This window comes from Erpetoichthys calabaricus, chromosome 1, assembly GCF_900747795.2.
Source record: "Erpetoichthys calabaricus chromosome 1, fErpCal1.3, whole genome shotgun sequence".
Lineage (NCBI taxonomy): Eukaryota > Metazoa > Chordata > Cladistia > Polypteriformes > Polypteridae > Erpetoichthys > Erpetoichthys calabaricus.
The window spans coordinates 312,685,822-312,707,790 of NC_041394.2; positions in this window are offsets into that span (position 1 = coordinate 312,685,822).

Genomic DNA, 21,969 nt, shown 5'->3' on the forward strand with positions numbered 1-21,969 from the left:
GTCTCAATAATGCAACAGTGTTGCTGCTACTGTTGTATTAAAATTACCCACAATTTTTTAACTAATATTAACAAACTTTCTAAAATTCAGACTCCAACAAAACTGCATCAAATGGTAAAATTCAAGATGAGGTACAGCTGTACTATACAGTATTGTCTTCAGTTCAGTAAATCTCTAGGTGAGGTCAGAGGCCCAAAGTGTGGTTTCAATTACTACAAGTGACTACATATGAAAAAAGATGATGTGCATCTGACCCCAAAAAGCAGGCAATACCACCATATACAACTTGGAAAATGGGCAGTAGCTAAATTCGGTATACTTAGAGTTCTTGAAGCAGGAGCTCAGTGAGAACTTCTATTAGAGAAATACTCACAGGTGGTGCAGTGGTAGTGCTGCTGCTTTGCAGTAAGGAGACTGTGGAAGATTGTGGGTTCGCTTCCTGGTTCCTCCCTGTGTGGATAGCGCTTTGAGTACTGAGAAAAGCGCTATATAAATGTAATGAATTATTATTATTATTAAATAAGGCTGAGGTCAGCAGGTGGAACTGACTAATACTTACAGGTCTTTTGTGTTAACCTCTAACTTGAAAAGTGACTCCAAGGAAAGGTTCAGAATTGTTGTGCTCTACAAAGATTGTTAGAATGAGAAGAGAAGAGAAGTACATCTATGGAGGATAAGAAAAACAGGGACAGTTCCACCTCACTGGATGTAAGAAATCAATTGGGAGGCATGCATACAGAAGTTTGTGAGGCTTTTGCTTTCTTTACTGCATCTGTTCATTTACATTGCCCACTTGTCCTGGTTAGAAAGCTGGAGTGTAAGGAAGAAAGATTCCCTTTAAGGAAGGAGTTTGATTTAATAAAATGTATTACTTCAGTAATAATCATTTTGCTTTATTTGGAAAAGAGAAAAGAAGAACTTTAAATGAGAAAGGATTTTAATTAAAAGGCATTTTAAAGGCTAAGCTGGAACTTTCAAAAACCTGAGTTTAAAAGGTGGTTGACCAGTCTCATCCAGTCTCCCTGTGTAACAGATAGATAAATGCTCTATAAACAGTAAATGATAGATATGTGAAGACCCAATATACTGTAGATAGATAGATAGATAGATAGATAGATAGATAGATAGATAGATAGATAGATAGATAGATAGATAGATAGATAGATAGATAGATAGATAGATAGATAGATAGATAGATAGATAGATAGATAGATAGATAGATAGATAGATAGATAGATAGATAGATAGAACTTTATTTGTCCCCAGGGGAAAATTTGGCTTTTTACATAAGCTGTTTAAATAAATAAACACATAAATAGGTAGATAAGTAAATAAATAAATAATTAAATACACACACATGCTTTGGTCTGAACATAGACTAGAATGACTATAAAGCCAAGAATATTAAAAAGAATGAAAATGCAGAAGTACACTGAACTGGCAGAAGAAAGACACCACTTCTGTAGAATGGACAGGGCAATCATTGTGACCCTTGTTGTATCCACTATAAACACTACACAAAAACCTACAGACATTACATATAAACCAATGGATATACATAAAACTACAGGAAACAACCATTTTAAATGCATGTCACACAGGGAGGAAATTCCTTAACAGAAATACAATCCCTGAAAAGAGTGATTCACCATTGGAGAATCGCCACTGATAACCTTCCCATTCCCCCTTGGAGAATACACTAACACTTGTTATAGCTTTTGCAATAGCGTGTGTGTAAACTACCTGCAGTGACCCATTGTAAGACACTCTGAAAACTGTAGCCCTTTCTCATTGATTGCAATTGCGAATCACGACTCTACGCAAGCCAAATCAGACAGCACTCACACCAAAATAGGTTGTGATAGTTTAAGAATCTATGCCTTTAAACAAACATATACTGTACCACATAAAATTGCCCAATGTCCTGGCCTAGGCCTGATATAGGTAGTAGCAACATAACTATCCCAGAAAATACTTTGAATAATTATAATAATCCAAGCATCCTCTACATAATTTCTTTATTTTGTTAGAAATATCTCAAAGGTCATGTGATTCATCACCTTCTGACATACAGCATGCTAATCTTAGGTTGTGCTGGATAGGAAGAGTTCATACTTTTAAGAACCAAACTAGCTGCTCTGGCAGAACAAACTGAATGTACAGCTTAAGGTCTTTTCATTCCAAAATAAGATGATTTCCCCATCAAAAGCTTAGTGGGGACGACTTGCTTACTGCCTGTCATATAAAGAAATTGACCTAAGGCACCCTTGGTAAGGTGGCCAAAATCACTGTCCACTTCATATGAGTTGTTCCTTTCTTCTCTTATTTTCTGCAACAAAATATAGCATGAGAAATTCCAAGGAGGTGAACTTTGTACAATCCAAGATCGTGTCGAGTTTGGTATGGACTGACTAGATACAGTACAGGGGTATCATTGTTCAGATTTTGAAGATTCCAACTTTATTTGTCCCCAGGGGGTATTCTACAGTGTCATTGATAAATTCTGAAAAGTGTAATACGAAGCAGATGTAATCATTCTCTTGTTTAATTTAAAAATTCCCAAAATTTTTTATTTGTTTTAAGGGGGAAATTTGGCTTTTACAGAAGCTCAATAAATAAATAACTATGATAACAACAACAAGCTCCTTGAAATACACACCAGAATAACTAAAAAGTAAGACCATTTCTGGCTTGGCTAAAGATAAAAGAAGCAGTTCCTGTCATATTGAGACATTGTAAAGGTGTATTGTTGTTGTAGGAGCCTGAGTAATATTTCTTGAAACACTTCTGCTGAATAATTTGTTGACTGAAAGACCTCAGTGTTCGTGTGTCAGAGAGAGGATGTGCAGAATTGTTCATAATGGCATTCAGTCTTGTTTTAATTCTGTCCTTTGCCACTACCTCCAGGAGGTACAGAGTGTGTCCCATGACTAAGCCTGTCTTCTGAATAACCTTGTTGATTTGGTAGGCCTCTCTTGAAGTGATGCTACTGGCCTACATCCCAGAGAATCGAACTGGCCATCACAGATTTGTGTTATATGCAATGGATGTCACAACCAACTTTAAAAAACTTCTGCCTCCTAAGAAAAAATGAATGTGTTTTGCCCTTTCTCATATAGGACCTCTGTGTTATGAGACCAGTGACAGCCTGTCATTGATGTGGACCCCCAAGAACTTATAGCATTGTACCACCTCTGTATCCCCTCCATGCCAATGAAATATGACTGCAATATGTTTTTTATCAGTTGCGTTTGTACAGGACTGTATCACTTTTGTGTAATCTTCCAGGTTTCTTTTTCATGTTTGCCCTTTAAAAAGCCACAAGCAGACTCTTCCTGTTGACATCAGGCAGGCTTAAAGACTCTACAACGGAGTTTCCCCTTCAATTTTCCCTGTTCTTGTTAGCTCCTTAGTTATTGTAGATTGGGCTGAGTTTTGACTATTCTAAAAACGAGAAGCTGATTTGGAGAGAAGTGACTAAAACCACAAAAAGAGAAACATTTCACCTTTATTTACATGACCTACCTAAACTGCAACACTGGAAATGTGAAGAAGTAAATACTGCTTAGTTAAAAATCAACATATTATTTGTTGCTCTCCCTGTTAGTGCCATCCTGTCTGGTTTTCCTGACGGGGCTCTGTCAAAATATACTCTTCAACACACCAGATATAACTGTTTTAAATATTAAACTGACTTTAGGAAATTCTACAGGTACCAGGAGAGTGATGACTATGCCAATACTCTTTACAACACAGGATTCAATGAGCCCATCTAATGCAACCCAATAACGTTTCAGAACCACTTAATCAGTACCAAGGAGTGGATATTTCCCCCCAGATCAAGAGTGCAAACTAGAGACATTCAAGATGGTGTTTTGATGTTAAGGCTTTCATTGATTTATCTCATTCATGGCAATGTACAAACTGCATGTCTCCTGATGTTTCTGCAATGTGTGTGCTGGAAGTGACTCACTCAGGGTCATGAAATAAGTCTGCAGTGGGGATTGACCTGTAAGCCCTTGATTTACATTCCAACAGCTTTCCACACTTGAGGAAAATAATGTAATCTGAGTTCTTGGATGGAAACAATTAACTTTATACTGTACATTCTTGTTGATCAACATCAAGGCTTTGAACTGCTCCTTAGTGGAGTGTCATATGCTTACCACAGCATTTTGATTCAGGTCCCACAAAGTCACAAAGAGTAACTTGGAGGTTAGACTTGCCATCACATGTTCAACTTCTGAGTTCAAACACCATTAGGGAGCACAGACACTTTCTTTTATTCCATACAATATATAATCAAGGCTTATAGTGTGTTTCAAGGAAGGCATTACGGCATTACGTAATGGGTCGGGAACAAGATAGTATTATTATTCTTCGTTTCCACAACACATTTCATAATGAGCTCTATGGCAAACACTGTAGAGACTCTACTGATAGTATTGCCAGTACTTATTGTATGCACTACTTTTCACAGTGACCAGTATTTGAACAGTGTCTATACAGGCGACACTGTTTTCTCCACAAGAAAACTCAGTACATGCAAAGTCACCACAGACAAACGCCCTACTACCACTAGAAAACTAGGCCAAAAGCTTTAAAAAGTAATCATTAGAGACCAACAATTCTCAGACCAACAAAAGTTTTTTTCTTAATAAACAATCAGTGTGTTCACACACACACACATAATTAGGTTTAGGTGAATAACCCAATTAAACCAGAAATCTGCCTCCTCAATAATTCACAAGTAATCTTCTGGAGTTCTTCTCTGCTCTCACATCATTAAAATGTGTAAAAAGGAGTTAAATGTTATCATCAGCCTCTATGAACTCAACAATAAGCCTGATGTCTGTGATCATTTTCTTGCATTTTATCGTTATGTTTAGTTATACTGACACTGTTTATAGGTTTCTGTTACCAGATTGCATTCAGAACACTCTTTTCTGCTTGGGTGTGTGATTGAGCCCTGTAAAGTAGCCAGTGCATGTGCTTCTTACCTTACACTCAGTGCTCCTGGAATAATAATAATAATAATAATAATACAGGTATTTTTACTTCAATAAAATAAGAATTGAGTTAGGTTACTAATTGCTTTAAAAAGTAATCAGACTACTTAACACATATTACCGTTAACGTGTTACCCTACAGAGTTTAGCACTGTACATTCAGCTTCTCAATACAAGTTTAGCAATTTCTGAAATATTGAGACAAATTATTTTAGCCAGGAGATGGAATAAAGCAATTGCCCAAAAATATTTGTGCGTTGCTGAGACAGTCCTCCATCCTGTGGTAGGCTCTGGTCTTCATCAGATGCTGTCTCCTGGGACTTCCAGGTTTTTTGGCCACTGAACCAGAAGGGGCAGGAACTAGTTGTCTTTATTGAGTGGTTTCTCGGCACTGTGAGTGAAGAAGAACAAGAAAATAAGGTTAGTGGCAGCCCCCCTCTCGTCTTGGTGGGGTATTGAACACCTGAACTAAGCCCAAGGAGGAGTCCTCCGATGTGCGTGTGTGACAATGTGCAAAGCAAATACATGTGCAGGTGAACAGAGTGCAGCAGACATGCCGAGACTACAAAATCTTTAACAATTCCTTGATTAAAGGTTTAAATGGACACACAATTTGACTATCTTTGGAGAAATCTACCTCTGATAATCAGGTTTCTCAGAAGTCTGCAATCCAATTTCTCTATTCGGAATAAGGGTTTGCATGGCATTTTAGAAATTGGACTTCTGTCATTTGAAGCTCATGTAAATGCTGTCAATGACAGACCATGCAGGTCAGCCTTAAATAAGACAGCCATCATGATGTCACATGCATCCAAGTGTAGACACACTGTCTAGCAACACATGGTGCCACAGCGGTTGAAATTCAAGCTGGATTGATGTTATCATCACATAATATCCAAATGAAACAAAAAAAAATTTCCATTTCATTTGTAACAATACATTTATGTAATAATGTACAGAGCTGCGCAGCAACCCCTACTGGGGTGCACAGGAAATGCATTGTGTGGTAGTTGACTTTTTTAGAAATCTTAAAGAATACGGGAAGTAACTCAACACTAAACTATTTTTTTAAATTTCAATAATCCTAACAAATTACTTTATTGAACAAATACATTTCAAGGTGAGTTCTTTATAAGCCTTAAGGAAGTTAATGAAAATGAGGAAGAAATTAAAAAAAGAGATACAAATACTGAAAAATAAATAGGGTTCAAAACATTTCTGCACCAAATTTTAAAAAGAATGATTTTAGCCATGTAAGCACTTAGAGTTCAAATGGGCAATTACTTTTATTCTCCACTCCAGCAGACGTCCTGACTGATAATGTGTTACATACGGAACACTGGGGATAACTGTGGCAGTCCCCAGAAAAAGTAAAACAGGAACAATTTGCAGTATCTTTTATGAAAATTAAGATTATATCATTACTGTGTCTTGAAAAAGAATTCTAATTCAAATAAAAAGTGATATCTCCAATATGCAAACAGAAAGAATGGCTGAAAATATGGAAATTGTGGTGAAATGTTGTTGATGTCATAAAAATTCCAGGCAACAATAAGAAGGACAAAAACAAATGAATCATAACTGATTTTCAATAAAAAGGAACTGATTAAATCCATCCACAAAACTCCAAACATCCAATCTGCAATAAAGTGACTGCTTTAAAAGTGCAAATAACACTTCTCTTTTGGATTCCATATTCCCTGATTCAAACAACAGGGCCTTCTAGGTCTTCCCATAACCTTTGACTAAGACTTTAGCCAGACATTTGACCTGGCTGTTTTCAGTAATGGTGGATGGTGTTATGAGAGGGAGTCCCAAAGCACATAAGTCCCAAAAAACACTTTCAGAGATGCCCACTAGAGGGGGAAATCCCTTCAAAAACCCAAGCTTAATACAAAAAGGGTCATCCATCCATCCATTATCCAACCCACTGAATCCGAACACAGTGTCACGGGGGTCTGCTGGAGCCAATCCCAGCCAACACAGGGCACGAACCAATCCCATGCAGGTTGCCAACCCACCGCAGGACACACACAAACACCAAGCACACACTAGGGTCAATTTAGAATCGCCAATCCACCTAACCTGCATGTCTTTGGACTGTGGGAGGAAACCGGAGTGCCCGGAGGAAACCCACGCAGACACGGGGAGAACATGCAAACTCCACGCAGGGAGGACCTGAGAAGTGAACCCAGGTCCCCAGGTCTCCCAACTGCGAGGCAGCAGCGCCACTGCGCCACCATGCCACCCCAAAAAGGGTCATGTACTGTAAAATCTTTGTAAAATGAAAAAGATTATTCTCACAAAAATGCTCTTGAACAAGAATTAAGCTCCATAGAGTACAAAAAAGCAATACATAGTTGCCCAAAACAATAAGGCAGTCTAAGGCAAGCAAAGTTCCAAAACAAGAATACAAGAAAAGACAGAGCAAACAGGTCGACTAACCAGTAATTCACAATAAGTACAGTAGAACCTCAATAATTCACCAAAACCCCCAATTGCATTCAAAATGAACCACCAGGAACAAGATAGATAGATAGATAGATAGATAGATAGATAGATAGATAGATAGATAGATAGATAGATAGATAGATAGATAGATAGATAGATAGATAGATAGATAGATAGATAGATAGATAGATAGATAGATACTTTATTAATCCCAAGGGGAAATTCACATACTCCAGCAGCAGCATACTGATAAAGAATATATTAAAAATAATAAATAACTGTGGGAGATTCTCCAGATTTATAGGGCAGAGGACAGTTCCTAGCGGTAACTCGCAGGTGGCCCTTTCTCTTGGTGGACTCCTCAAAAAATACTTGGAACAGAAAACAAAGCAGACAATAAACAAAAGTAACATTAATGTATCTCAATGACTCTAACTGAACAAAAAGAACATAAAAAGTTGAAAACCAACCAGGGGAGGAACTCTGGCTGAGACATAACAGGTGGAGGACAATGCTTACAACAAAGGAAACAATTTAGGAGGTGTGCAATCACCAGTTGTATTTGCAATATGTGGCAACACGTACATTTCCACTTTTCTGTATTCTGTTGATACTGTATTTAGGGATTTTTTGTGACTTGTCATTTTTATGTAAATGATGATATGAAGCATACATCAAAGGATAAAGTCCATGGGGAAGAAGACACAAACCAAAGCTATAAACTAACTTGTACATAAATATCTTACTCACCTCTGGTTACGAATCTGGCAATAAAGCTTTTGTTCCACTTCTGTGTCATCCTACTGCTCCTCCTTTCCCTCCACTAGCACATTCAGCACTGCCAGCACTGGTTACCTCTCAAGTGGTAGGACGCCTAGGCTGAACAATCAGACTCTTTCATCTTACCCATTATATAACAACCTGCTTGATTTAAAATGATGAATTATGTTCACAGTTTTTCCCCCTTTTTAACACCCCAATCTTCCAGCACTATCTAACAATTGGTACCTTCATCAGACTGAAACTCTGATGTTAGCTTACTGGATCAACAGATGATCTTATCCTGTGTACCTCAAGACCATGGTCACATCACGTAGAGGCCAAATATGTGCATTCACCTTTCACTAGTCACCAAAAGACAAAGTATCAATCACTGGTTTGTCGCTGTCTGACAAAATAGTTTGTCACAATTTTTAAAACAAGGCTAAAATGAACCTCTTTCAATGTCCTCCTACAGGTGATGTGCACTGTTAGGTGAATATTTTCCTATTTCACTGTAATCAAGGAAGTGTTGTGGTGGTCCTTTCACTCTACAGCCTCTCCAATAGCTCTGACCCTTTGAACCCTAGTAATCCATAGGTGTTACCTGTTTGGTTTCCACTGGGTGTCTGACATCATGTAATACCATCAGTGGATGTTATCTCTGCCTTCTTCAAATAGTTCATTGAAATGCTGTTGAGTAACCTTTATGAGTAACCTTAGAAAGAAATTAGCATATTTGAATTAACAAAAACAATAGACACTTTTGCAACTCATACTTTAGCCTGTCACCTCACATCTTAATGCAAACTAATGTTACCTGCGTCAGGCTTGTGTTCATAGCTAAGTGTGAGAAAATGGCTGACAACATCGTGCAGATTAAAAACACGCAAAAACTGAATAATCCCAAAGGTGGAAATCACCACAGCAGACATTTATGTATTAAGCTGCTTTTATGTGCACTAGCAAAGATAAACACAGACATCACTGATCAATGCTATCTTTTAATGTATTAGCATTTCTATTACCTTAAAACTGGCTGGACATCTTCATGAAAATTAAACAAAGTAAGACTTTGCACTACCTCCTTTCCCTTGGTTTCACTACTGCAAGAAAGTTTAATACATCTGCATCTTTATCTTTGACCCTTCATTTACACAGTGCATCAGGGTGAATTCTTCTGTCTGGCTTTGCTAGCACAGACGACAACTGCCATAATGGAATAAAACTTATAAGTATTATCACACATGCACATCAGGGGACCAATTTTCAGGTTCATCAGAGGCTTGTCATACCACCCAGGACTATTGGGGGTGCAAACACTATCCGTGTCACTTCCCTTTTTCTGCACAGCTCCAAGAAGATGCCCCATGAGGGCAACTGACTTCACCCATTCCGATCAAGAGCCCTATAAAGCCCGGGCTTCCTGGAGGAGGGCATCTATTGTTGAATTGAGCTGATGGCAGGACAAAGCTCCATCCTATTCAGTACATCCCACCAAGAGAATAGCCCTAGTTTGCCTACCCAGGCTATTTTATTTTCTTTTGGACGATAACATTGAGAAACTCCCCCATGAAGCTGCTGTCTCTCCATGGCTATCCACTATAGTTTGTAGCTCCTTCAGAATTTTCAGAGGTTTTTTGATGGTCTCCCTTATCAGTTTAATTCATGCTTGATCACTCAGTTTTTGTGGATGGATTGCTCTAGGCAGATTTACAGCCCTGCTGCACTCTTTCCACTTCTTAATGATTGATTTAACTGGACTCCAAGGGATAGTCACTAAACTTGGATATTTCCTTGTCTCCATTCCATGACTTATGCTTTTCATTTACCTTTTTACTGTGTTGCATGCAGTGTCCTGTTGTCTCCATTGTGTAATTTGGCCACAATACTGACCCACCACAAGATAGACTTTCCAGTTAAATTTATACTACAATCAAATGAAACCTCTTGACTACAGACAGGTGATCTCCATTGAACTAATTATGTGACTTCTAAAACCAATGTTGTACAACAATGAAATATGAAAACTTCCAAGGGGGTGAATGCTTTTTATAGCCATTGTATTAATAAATTTTGGATATCAGGGTCAGTTTTTTTTTCTAATGTGCTACATAGCCTTTGCCCTGGACATTCTTCACTGATAAACCTTTTTTTGGATCACCAGTCTTCCACTTGAATGTACTGGTCATAAGGAAACAAAATGAGCTAGTGGTCTTGATGCTCCTGTGGCTTTTCAACTCCTTCGAATAAGTAACTTACTGAGCTATAGGAATGTTTCTTGAATTTGAGATGATCTTTTGTGTGTTTTATGTTTAATATTTCTAACACACATATACACAATTATTTTTACCTATCCACCCATCCCAACCATTTGCAAAAACTTCCCTTTTTTATAATATTGTGAATGACCACAGAGCATAGGGTTCTATGATAAAAGCCACTCCTAGATAGGACCGCAGTCCAAAGCAACAGCTATTTTTATGTAATCTGAAAATGTAGTGTATAATAAAATCTGAATATTTTTAAAATGTTAATCAGTGAATGATGTATAGTATGTAATATATTAGTTGCAGTAGTTAATAATGCTGCCTCACAGCTTCAGACTCCTCTATTCAGATTCCAGTCTGGTCAACATCTGTGTAAAGTGTTGTGTTCTTCCTTGGTCTGTAAGATTTCTACAAGTACTTTGGTTTTCTTCCACCATCAGAAATCTGCAGGATAAATTTAAGATTTATCTGTAGTTTGCTGTTGTAAGTTGGTTCTTGTTCTGTATATTACAAGTAGCCATAATGTAGATATGAAAGAAAAAATAAGTTCCTTATTATTCTATCCATTGCAAGAAAAGTTCGTTCAAATTAATTCTGACTCACTGGAGTTTATTCTGTGCAGTGCAGACAAGAAAGTCTGAGTTAGTTGTGTCCAAGCAAGCATTTCACTGCCATCCATTCTGTACTGTGCAAATTTCTTCTGTTCAAAGCAACCAGGAAAACATGTTGGTATCAATGCAGCTTCTGCACAGAGGCTGCTTCACAATCCAGACAACTCAAATAATTGTATCCCTCACACATGGAGAACCTAATCATGACGAGCTAAGAAGTTTTAGACAAGCTAATTCTAAAAATTAACACAGATATACACAAAGAATGGTCCATTTTCAAAACATGTCTCCAAATTACTGTAAAGGTTAACACTGTCACTATCTCCCATGTACAGAATTTAATTCAATGAAGAAAAGCACTCCTAAGATCTATAGAAACAAACAGTAAGACATGTATTTCTTTTTCACACTTTGGCACAACAGTATGTAGCATTTTGGATTATGTTTTACCACGTTTTCTGTACTTAACTGGTGTTTTTATTAATCTTCGACACCTAGATACTGTTCCCATGCCATACCCCGCCAAGAAAAGAAACCTGGAGCCAGCACTGACACCATCTAGATGTGTTTTCCCCTAACTTAACAGACAAAAGACATATGCTATTAATTTTAAATTGAATCTAATACACAGATAAAGTCCTTGGTATGTTCAAATCTTAAATAGGGCGTGCATGATGAAGTCATATGCAACTAAAACATCTCATCACAAGATTAGCAATGGATATTACGAGCAATAAATAATATGGCTATGGCAATGCAAAACTAGCAGAAAATAGCAGTGTAGAACAAAACAACAAGATGGCTGTGACATCACCATCATAACAAAAATACTGTATATTCAGAGGTGCGTAAAAAATCCATATCTGTAAATGGTGCAAAAATGGGAGATAGGGATCCCAAAACTTAGATGACAACACCTTTGTGTCCTAAGTGTAGCTAAATGTACTGTATATATGTACTATCTATATATAGAGATGCAGTATATGTTACTTATAAATCTACAGTATATTAAATGTAAAGTATTACACATGTGAAGTAAAAATGTCAGCTTTGAAGAGACAGTGGGAAGTCTGAAAATTGAAAGTACACCTTTGAGAAGGATTAGGAGTCATATTGGACTCATCAGCTTCAAACTTCAGGCAGTGTTCTGTAGCCATTAAAGGAGGCTAAAGGAATAGGTTATATAGCACGAGAGTACAAGTCAATGGTGGTTATGCTCAAGCTTTACAATGCACTGGTAAGATGTCCTGGGTATGACATAAATTTAATCCAGCCCTGCAAGTGGTTCTCCAACTTGTAGGGAAAACTTGGGGGTTGGTGGCAGGATTAGCACTCCAGCCACTGTAAAAACTTCACACAGCTCTGAAATGGCAGACAGGGCTCCTTTCTGTTCTTTGCAGGAGTAGCTCTGCTGCAGCTGCCCTAAGAAAGGCTGCTCGCATTATTTGGGGGGGGGGGGGGGGGGGGGGGGGGGGGGGGGAACGGGAGCCTCATCCCCAGAACAGTAGAAACTGCCAGAGAGCCAATAATGTCAGTCTTGTTGGGGATTGGAACTGGTGTGGCTCTGAGGTGTTGTCCACTGCACGGCGGCCAATCAGGGTAGGCGTGTGGAATGTCTCGTCTTTCTGGCATGTTGATCATCTTCCTCTGATGTCAGAGGAGCTTTGTAATCTCAGCATTTCAGTGGCAGCACTCTCTGAGGTGCGCAGACCTGGAACTGGCCAGATCTCTGTAGGTGGGTATACCTGTTATTGGTCTGGTCACTCTGATGGCTGTCATATTTAGGGGGTAGCTATTGCTTTGGAGGATTCACCCTTTATGATGGTGTCCGACATCACTCCTTTGAATGAGCGTATTATGAGACTCAGATTAAGGCACTCTCTGGGTGCCTTGTTTATTGTCTCAGTGTATGCTCTGACTTCACTCGGTGGTTGATGGTTGCCCATGAGGTGAGACTCCTCTGGTCATGGGTGACTTCAATGTGACCACTGGCTCTGACAGGGCCGGCTATGAGGATTGTGTCAGTTCCCATGGGTCTGGCGATTGTGGTGAAAGTGACTCCATGTTCCTTGACTTTGCAAAAGGTCATGGGCTGGGGATCACTGGATCGTGGTTCCAGCGCACTGAGCCACATCATTGGACTTTGTACTCCCAATACAGGTGGTGCAGTGAAGGAGATTGGTCACATTCTCGTAGGCAGATGCTGGAGGCTCCTACAGAACTGCAGGGTCTACAGATGTGCCCATTTCATGATTTCTGACAACAGACTTGTTGTTGCTACTCTGAAGATCCAGCTTCGGTCCAGAAGGCTTCCATCTACTATAAGACACTAGACTGAGCCAGACACCAAGGTCAGGTTTTTTCTAATGCGTTTGCACACAGTTCGTTTGAGGAACGTGCAGGTTTGGACATGACTGCCGCTCCTAATGTGATGTGGGAAACCTTCCGTGACAAGATTCTGAAGGTTGCTAAGGGTTGTGTCGGTGTTGCCGGTGTTCCCTAAAAGGAAGTGTTTCATCTTGCAGGTCACCCTGAATATCATCGAGAGGAACCTCAGTGCAGGGCTTGATGGCAACCCTGGTCTGTACCAAGAACTGAGAAGGATGGCTGTGAGGGTTCTGAGGGCAGATAAGAAGGCATTTGTTTAGCGGAATCTGTGAGCAAGTGACACACCATCTATGGTCTGGTGATCCACGTTCTGCTTACAGAGGAATCGAATATTATGCTCATCTGAATCTGATCCTTGGAGAGTCACAGGTGATGGAACGGTCCTTATGGATGTCACTGCAGTTGTGACTTGCTGGGCTGGCTACTTTGAGCAGCTTTTTAAAGTTGATCCTCCAGCTAGGACGTTGGACATCTCTGTGTCCACGGTTCTTGAGGCTGATATTCCAATTAGTTGTGAATCACCCAGTGTCACTCAGATTGCACAGGTGGTGAACCAGCAGAGGGTAGGGAAGGCTGCAGGGATCTGTGGTATCCGGGGTGAACTTTTCCAGGCTGGTCATAAGGCTGTCCCTGTCCTTCTGTCATTACAAGCAACCTTTGCTTCCATTTGAGAGATGGGTATCATCCCAACTGACTGGAAAATGAGACTTGTCGTCCCTATCTGGAAAGGACTGCAGCAACCAGAGGGAGATAACATTGCTCTCAGTCCCGGGTAAGGTCTTCGCTAGGGTCATCCTCAATAGGATCCGTGATCAGTTGCTCACCTACCAGCAATCTGGCTTTATGCCAAAGAAGTCTACCATCAACTTTATCCTAGCGCTGAGGGTTCTCATTGAGTGCAAATGCAGAGTTTCTTTGCAGACTTTGTTGATTTTCATGAAGCGTTTGACTCATTAGATCGAGCTGCCTTGTGGGACATCCTGAGACTTCGCAGGATCCCCGCAAAGTTGCTGGATGTCATGGCTGGTCTGTACACTGGTACTGTGAGTGCTGTGCAGAGTGGAGGGAGAACCTCTGTGTTTTTCCCAGTTGATTCTGGGGTTCGCCAGGGGTGTGTTCTTGCTCCTACTCTCTTCAGTGCTTGCATGGACTGGGTGTTGGGCAGAGTTGTGGGGTTCAGCAGCTGTGGGGCATCTGTTGGTGAAGAAAGATTCACAGATCTTGACTTTGCTGATGATGCTGTGATCTTTGCAGAGTCAAAGGAGGCTCTGGTTGGGGCTCTTGAGAGACTGAGCGAAGAGTCTGAGTGTCTGAGCTTGCGAGTGTCCTGGATAAAAACCAAGATCTAGGTGTTTAATGACCTCTTGGGCACAGCCATCAGCAGTGTGTCTGTTTGCAGAGAGAGTGTTGACCTTGCCAAGAGGTTTACTTTCCTTGGCACCGATATTCATGAAGTCAATAGACGGACTGGGAGAGCATGGGGCGGGGGGGGGGTCATGAGGTCACTGGAAATGGGTGTGTGGTGCTCCCGCTATCTGTTCAAAAGGACAAAGATTCAAGTCTTTAGAACCCTAGTGCTTCCTGTTTTGCTATATGGTAGCGAGACATGGACACTATCCAGTGACTTGAGACGAAGACTGGACTCCTTCCATACTGTGTCTCTTCGTGGAATCCTTGGATACTGCTGGTTTGACTTTGTGTTGAACGAGAGGTTCGCTCACGGAGTCCCAAATGAGACACATTAGCTGTGAGGAAGCATCATTTATGGCACTACGGCTATGTGGTGCAATTCCCCAAGGGTGATCTGGTTCACAGGGTCCTCATTGTTGGGGGCCTGAGTGGCTAAACAAAGCCAAAGGGACACCAACATAACACCTGGCTGTGGCAGATAGATGGTCATTTCCGGAGGGTGGGACTGGACTGTGTCAATGCCTTGGGGGTTCCGAACCAGGATCCTTAGCTGTTTTGTTGTGGGTTTTTTTGTGTGGCAACATGCTGTACCAGTACATGCTCCCCCACCTGAGCTGACCTGGTAAGGCCTCATCTGGAGTACTTTGTACAGTTTAGGTCTCCAAGCTACAAAAAAGACAGCAGCTCTGTAAAACGTCCAGAGAAGAACAACTAGGTTGATTCCAGCACTGCAGGGGATGAGTTTTGAGAAAACATTAAAAGAGCTGAATCTTTTCAGTTTAAGCCAAAACAAATGAGGAGGTGACATGACTGAAGTGTTTAAAATTATGAAGGAAATTAGTACAGTGGACCAAGACTGTTACTTTAAAATGAGTTCAACAAGAGACACAGTTGGAAATTTATTAAGGATAAATTTCTCACAATCAGTTGAAGTTTTTAGTCATACAAAGACCCATTGACAATTTACCAAGCAGAGTGGTAGACAGTAGGACTTTAGGGACCTTCAAAACTCGACTTGATGTTATTTTGGAGGACTTAGGTGGATAGGACTAATGAGCTTTGCCGGGCTGAATGGCCTGATCTCGTCTAAATCTTTCTGACATTCTAGTATATATCTGAAGCAAAATAACTTTTCTTTGTTTAATAAGCCCTTCCTAATTATATGCTTTGGGAGTGTAGTTCAATTACCAGTTATATATAATAATAATATACAGTAACACCTTTCCACCCCTCATATGACACAAATTTGAACTCAGGATATTAATCACTGCACCACCCAATGTTCAACTCAACAATAATATCATTTATAAAATGTTAATATGTTTAGAACCCTGTTTATGTAGTGCTCATATTGCCTTATAGCAAATATACAAACATAACATGTAAATAGAAATACTATATAAACTGCTTTAATACTCTGTTTTCAGTACCTTATACTGTATATTTTGTGTTTTGTTTAATTATACAAATGTTACTCTCAATGGTTTTAAAGTTTAAAAAATAAGATTCCACTATGTACAGGCTTTATGCCCCCATAAAAAGTCCAGAATAATTATTTTTGAGCAGTATTATAGCCTTGCTGTGACAAAGAGCATTCTCAGATTATTTTTATATGTAATTCTAGCGATCCATCTCAGCTTCTGCAGGTCACAGCCATTTTCTGACCTCTGGCGATAATGACAGTAGATAATGACAAGATGCACAGTAGTGGTGTTGGATTCCAGGAGTGCTGTATTGTATGTGTGGCATCAATGGTCCTAATGAAGACCTTTAACTTCAGGACTCTGGGTTACTGAATGGCTAGGCAGATGTGCTGAGCATCAGCCTGAAATCTCTGAACATCTTGTAAAGGGTTAAGCAGAGAAGGCTACTAAATGAAAGGATGGACTTGTGCAAAAGAAAAAGCTATTAAAATGGCAGTGGGCAGAGTGTCATGGCCAGAGGGAAGAACTGGTTGCACTATAACTGAATAGCAAAGAATAGCAGCTTCTGTGGTTGTTTACAGCAAAAAACGTGAATTATGATGCAGGAATCTGACCTCTGCAAACTGGAAACACAAAAATATCATTGTCACAATAGAGACGTGACATCATCCTTGTTGACAGAAAGCATATTAATGCACTCCAGTGACTACATACATTAAATGCTTTAAAAGTGCCCAAGTGAAGCCACAGTAGGCATAAATGAGCGCATATGCTTTGCTTATGTTATACACTTGGGTCATCTCCTTTTAACATTTTGAACAGTTTTAACAAGGCCAGGCCATTGAGCCCAATCAAAGCTTAAAAGTCCTATGTGCCTAATTTTTGCAACATAACATCACATTGAAATTTGAAGGTCCCTAAAGCCCTGTTGTCTACCACACTACTTGGTAAGTTATCCCAGGTGTTTCTGTTTCTTTAAGTGAAGAAAAACTTTCAAATGTTTGTGTGAAATTTACTCTTTACAAGTTTTCATTTGTGCCCCCAGTAATAATGGATCTATACTCCTAATCCTTTACATAATTTTAAACACTTCCTTCACCTGCTATTCTTCATTTATTTATTTGAAATACTTCTGAAGTGCCTTGAAAGGATGGCATCTATAGGAAGGAAATATATAATTGTTCAAACATAGCACTGTGCTTTCCAACTGGGAAAATTAACTTTTTTATTTCAGAAATGTAAAATGACAAAATGGTGCTTGTGTACTTCCTACTGGACATACTGTATCTTGTAAAGACAATGCAGCAGAACAATGATGACGGATTAGCTTTAGACTGCTTGAAATACAACTCTTGCACATTTCCATCCAGATTATTTTTAAATTCACAATGAAAATTAAAGATCCATGCGTTGTTCTGCAAAAATGAACCTACTGGTTGGTCTCTCTCATTTTTCAGTGCTGCCAGTATTGATCCAGAATTGGATTAAGTAGGTTTGAGAATAGCATGCAAGGAATGTTTCATATTAAAACCTTCCCTACAGAAATCCCTTGCTGTGAATTTTCCTACCCAGTGCATGTATGATGTGCGTCTTTAGTGGGCTGGCTGGTGTGGACGCATGCACCAGAGTAAATTGCTTATTTACTTCTATTGGTCTAGTTTAAGTTCGTACTATGAAATGTATTATAAAAAATAAAAACTGGTTTGTTTTCACATTCTGATACTGCATGAAAATTTTTAAAGAAATAGTTTGTATTACACAGTGACTTAAATCACAGCCAAAGTGTAACTGGACTGCCAAATAAAATTCCAAGAGAAGCACAATGTTCTTCCAAAGTAAATATTTAATGTTTATTCAAAAATGGTTTAACATGAATTATACATAACCCTGTTTTAGCAATTTATTTTAAAGATTATTAAGTCTGATTAATGTTTAGCACTCTAGCATGAAACAGCAGCCCCTCCACAGGACAGCATTGAAATAAAAGAGGAGAGGAAGGCCGACACAATCTATTTATAAGTATGGGGCTCTTTGAAAAGCTGCAATTCCAATTCAATCTGACATTTATTTACTTTTGCAGCTTTAGATTTTGGAGTAATAAAATGGTATGTTTCAGCTGCAAAAATTAACTGGCACAATGAAATCATTTGTTCAAGAAGTCCAGCCCTATTGCCTTTCTTTAAATACATCAACATTTTTTCATTAAACATCCATTCATGAGCAAACCAGTCCATTCCAGCAGAGAGTTGCAGGGGGGCTGTAGCCTATGGTGGTGCACACGGTGCAAGGCAGGAAGCAGCCAAGGATTTGGTGTCACTACACAGCACATTACACAGGGCCAGTTTAGAGTCATCAGATGAAATAACCTGCACATTGTTGGAATATGGGAATGAAATTAGAAACAATGAAGGAAAAAACACAAATACAAAATATGGAACAATGTGCAAATAGAAAGTGACCAGGATGGGACTTTGAGCCTTGAGAAAGGAGCCACTGTGTCACTGTACTAACCCATTACAGAACCCAGACTTAAGAATTGGGTCCTGTTAATACAGTTTCAATCTTCAGGCTCAGCCATCTTTAATCCAGAAATGGAGATTTCCTTAATGTTTTTAGTACAATATGTCTAACAAGGCTAATTTCAATTACTCTATATCTAGTTTGTTGAACTGAACTATAATATAATATAATATAATATAATATAATATAATATAATATAATATAATATAATATAATATAATCTTCTTCTATAATACGCTGTTCATTTGTCTTTCCAGGATTTTAAATCACCTGTAGCTCGCAAACCGTTTCACCTATTGACTTGAAATTTGGTACACACATACTACGTGACTTCTACTATCCGCTTTCGGGGTGATGATTTTATTACTCTTTTTATTTTTATTTTATTTTATTGTAGAGTCAACTAACTCTCTGCAGCGTGCAGCAGGGAGGCCGTGCGGCTCATGCATATGGGCACCGTTCTCATTCCCTACCACTTTTGCTAATCATTATTGAGGCAGACTGAAGACTTAAGTGCCAGATTAAGTGAAAAATTAAAGAAAACGTAAAAAAGTAACTGCAACACAAAAACTAACAATCAGTTTTAACGAGAAAAGATGCCGACAAATGAAGAGAAGCAGCGGGCCGCTACGGTGGAGTAAAGAAGAGCTGCTCAGGAAGCAGCAAGCACATAAAACTCTGAGCAAACGAATGCTAAACATACAGAGAAAGAGGATGAATACTATGAATGTTCAAGTCAAGTGTATTCACTGCACATTATTGTGCAGTACGCCGTTACTGGTATAATATAATATGCTATTGTGGCTGCCCTTTTGTCTGTCCAGGATTTTAAATCACCTGTAGCTCGCATACCGTTTACACCTATTGACCTAAAATTTGGTACACATATACTACGTGACCTTTACTGTCCGCTTTCGGGGTGACGATTTTTATTATTGTTTTTATTTTTATTTTATTTTATTGTAGAATCAACTCTCGGCAGCAGCCAGCAGGGCATCCGTGTGGAGCATGCGTATGGGCGCTGTTCTCATCCGTACCACCTTTGCCGTCACTGCCCCTACCTCTTCATATCTTAAATCATTCTTGAGGCAGATTGAAGACTTAAGTGCCAGCTTAAGTGAGAAATTAAGAAAAACGTACTAAATAATTGCAAAACAAACACTAACTTAATCAGTTTTAATGTGAAAAGATGCTGAAGAAAGAAGAGAAGAAACGGGCCACTAGGGTGGAGAAAAGAAGAGCTGCTCATGAAGCAGCAAGCGCATCAACCTCTGAGCAAACGAATTCTTAATGTACAGAGAAAGAGGATGAAAACTATAAGTCAAGTGTATTCACTGCATGTTATTGTGTAGTCCTTCCATGAGAACCCTAAATACAAGGAGGACTGTTCATTTATGTTAGGTAGAATGCCCAGAAGGGACTGGGCGGTCTCATGGCCTGGAACCCCTGCAGATTTTTTTTTCTCCAGCCGTCTGGAGTTTTTTTTTTGTTTTTTCTGTCCTCACTGGCCATTGGACCTTACACTTATTCTATGTTAATTAGTGTTGTCTTATTTTAATTCTTACTTTGTCTTTTTTTCTCTTTTCTTCATCATGTAAAGCACTTTGAGCTACATTATTTGTATGAAAATGTGCTATATAAATAAATGTTGTTGTTACTGATATAATATAATATAATATAATATAATATAATATAATATAATATAATATAATATAATATAATATAATATAATATAATATAGATGTGGCATGTTGGCACAATGGTAGTAATGGTAGTAAGGAGCTTAGGGTTCACATCCAGGGCCTTTTCTGTGTGGAGTCTGCATGCTCTCCCCATGTCTACATGGCACTCCAATTTCCCCCCACTGTCCAAAGACATGCAGGTTTTTGAAACACTAAACTGGAGTGTGTAGATGTGTGTGTGTGTGTCCTGCAATGGACTGGTGCCCTGTCCAGGGTTTGTTCCTGCCTTGCACCCCAACCGGGATGGGTAACCCAGGTCTGGATGAAGTGGTTTAGAAAATTACATGACAGACTATAATATTAATAATAATAATAATTCATTACATTTAGATACTGCTTTTCTCAGTACTCAACCGGGAAGTGAACCCACAATCTTCCACAGTCTCCTTACTGCAAAGCAGCAGCACTACCACTGCACCACCTATGAGGATTCTCAGGGGCAGGGATGATGACATGATATGTTAGGAGTGTTCAATTCCTGATTGTGACTTTCTTTATGGACAGATATTGCTGTTTTTCATTTATGTTAATTAGTTTCTTCTTTGTTTTAGGTGTATTTTATCAAATCTGTATCCTCATATGTTATAGTTCTGTATTTAGTGAGTGGAATAATTTATTCTTGCATTTTGCTTTGTACTTTGTAATATTGTACTGTATTTCTGAGGTGTCAATAACAGATTGGCCATCTAGCTCTGTGAACAGGATTACTTGTTTTCTGGTTAATGTGTAGTATTTACCCTATTTTCTGACGCCATTTCATGCCCAGCTTATCAGGAAGGGGGTCTCTCTATGAATTGCCCTTCCCCAGATTTCTTCTATTCATTTTTCTACAAGGTTTTTTTGGGAGTTTTACCTTGTCTTCTTAGAGAGCCAAGGTTGGAGCAGGGTGCGTCAAAAAACAAGGCATGTTAAAGCCCATTGAGGTGTTCCATGTGTGATTTTGGTCTGTACAAGAAATATATTGTTATTGTTGTCCATCATCACAAATTTTAAGAAATGCCTGTTGTTGTGTGACGTTTTGTCAACATTTATGTACAAAATAAACAGAAAAGGATGTAGACTGCGAAAACAGAAAAATAACTCATACAGCCATTTGTTCAGCTCTGTGTGCTCGATTGGCTAGTAATCATGGATCCAGCTGACCAGATTACAGTCCAAATTGTTGATCATTTTCTGTATCCATCTTTATGTTAAGTGGTAAGTTTCCAGATAAGCCTGAATTTTACCTGAGTTTGCCTCTCCTAATCAGTTTTTAAAAAGATTTCCGGATAACAGTAACTAGAGTGAGAAATACAGAGTCGTTCTGGTCTTTTTAGATGTGGAGTTATTAAATTAAATTAAAAGATTAGCCTTTTTCTAGTGTTTGGGAATATACTGTGAATTCA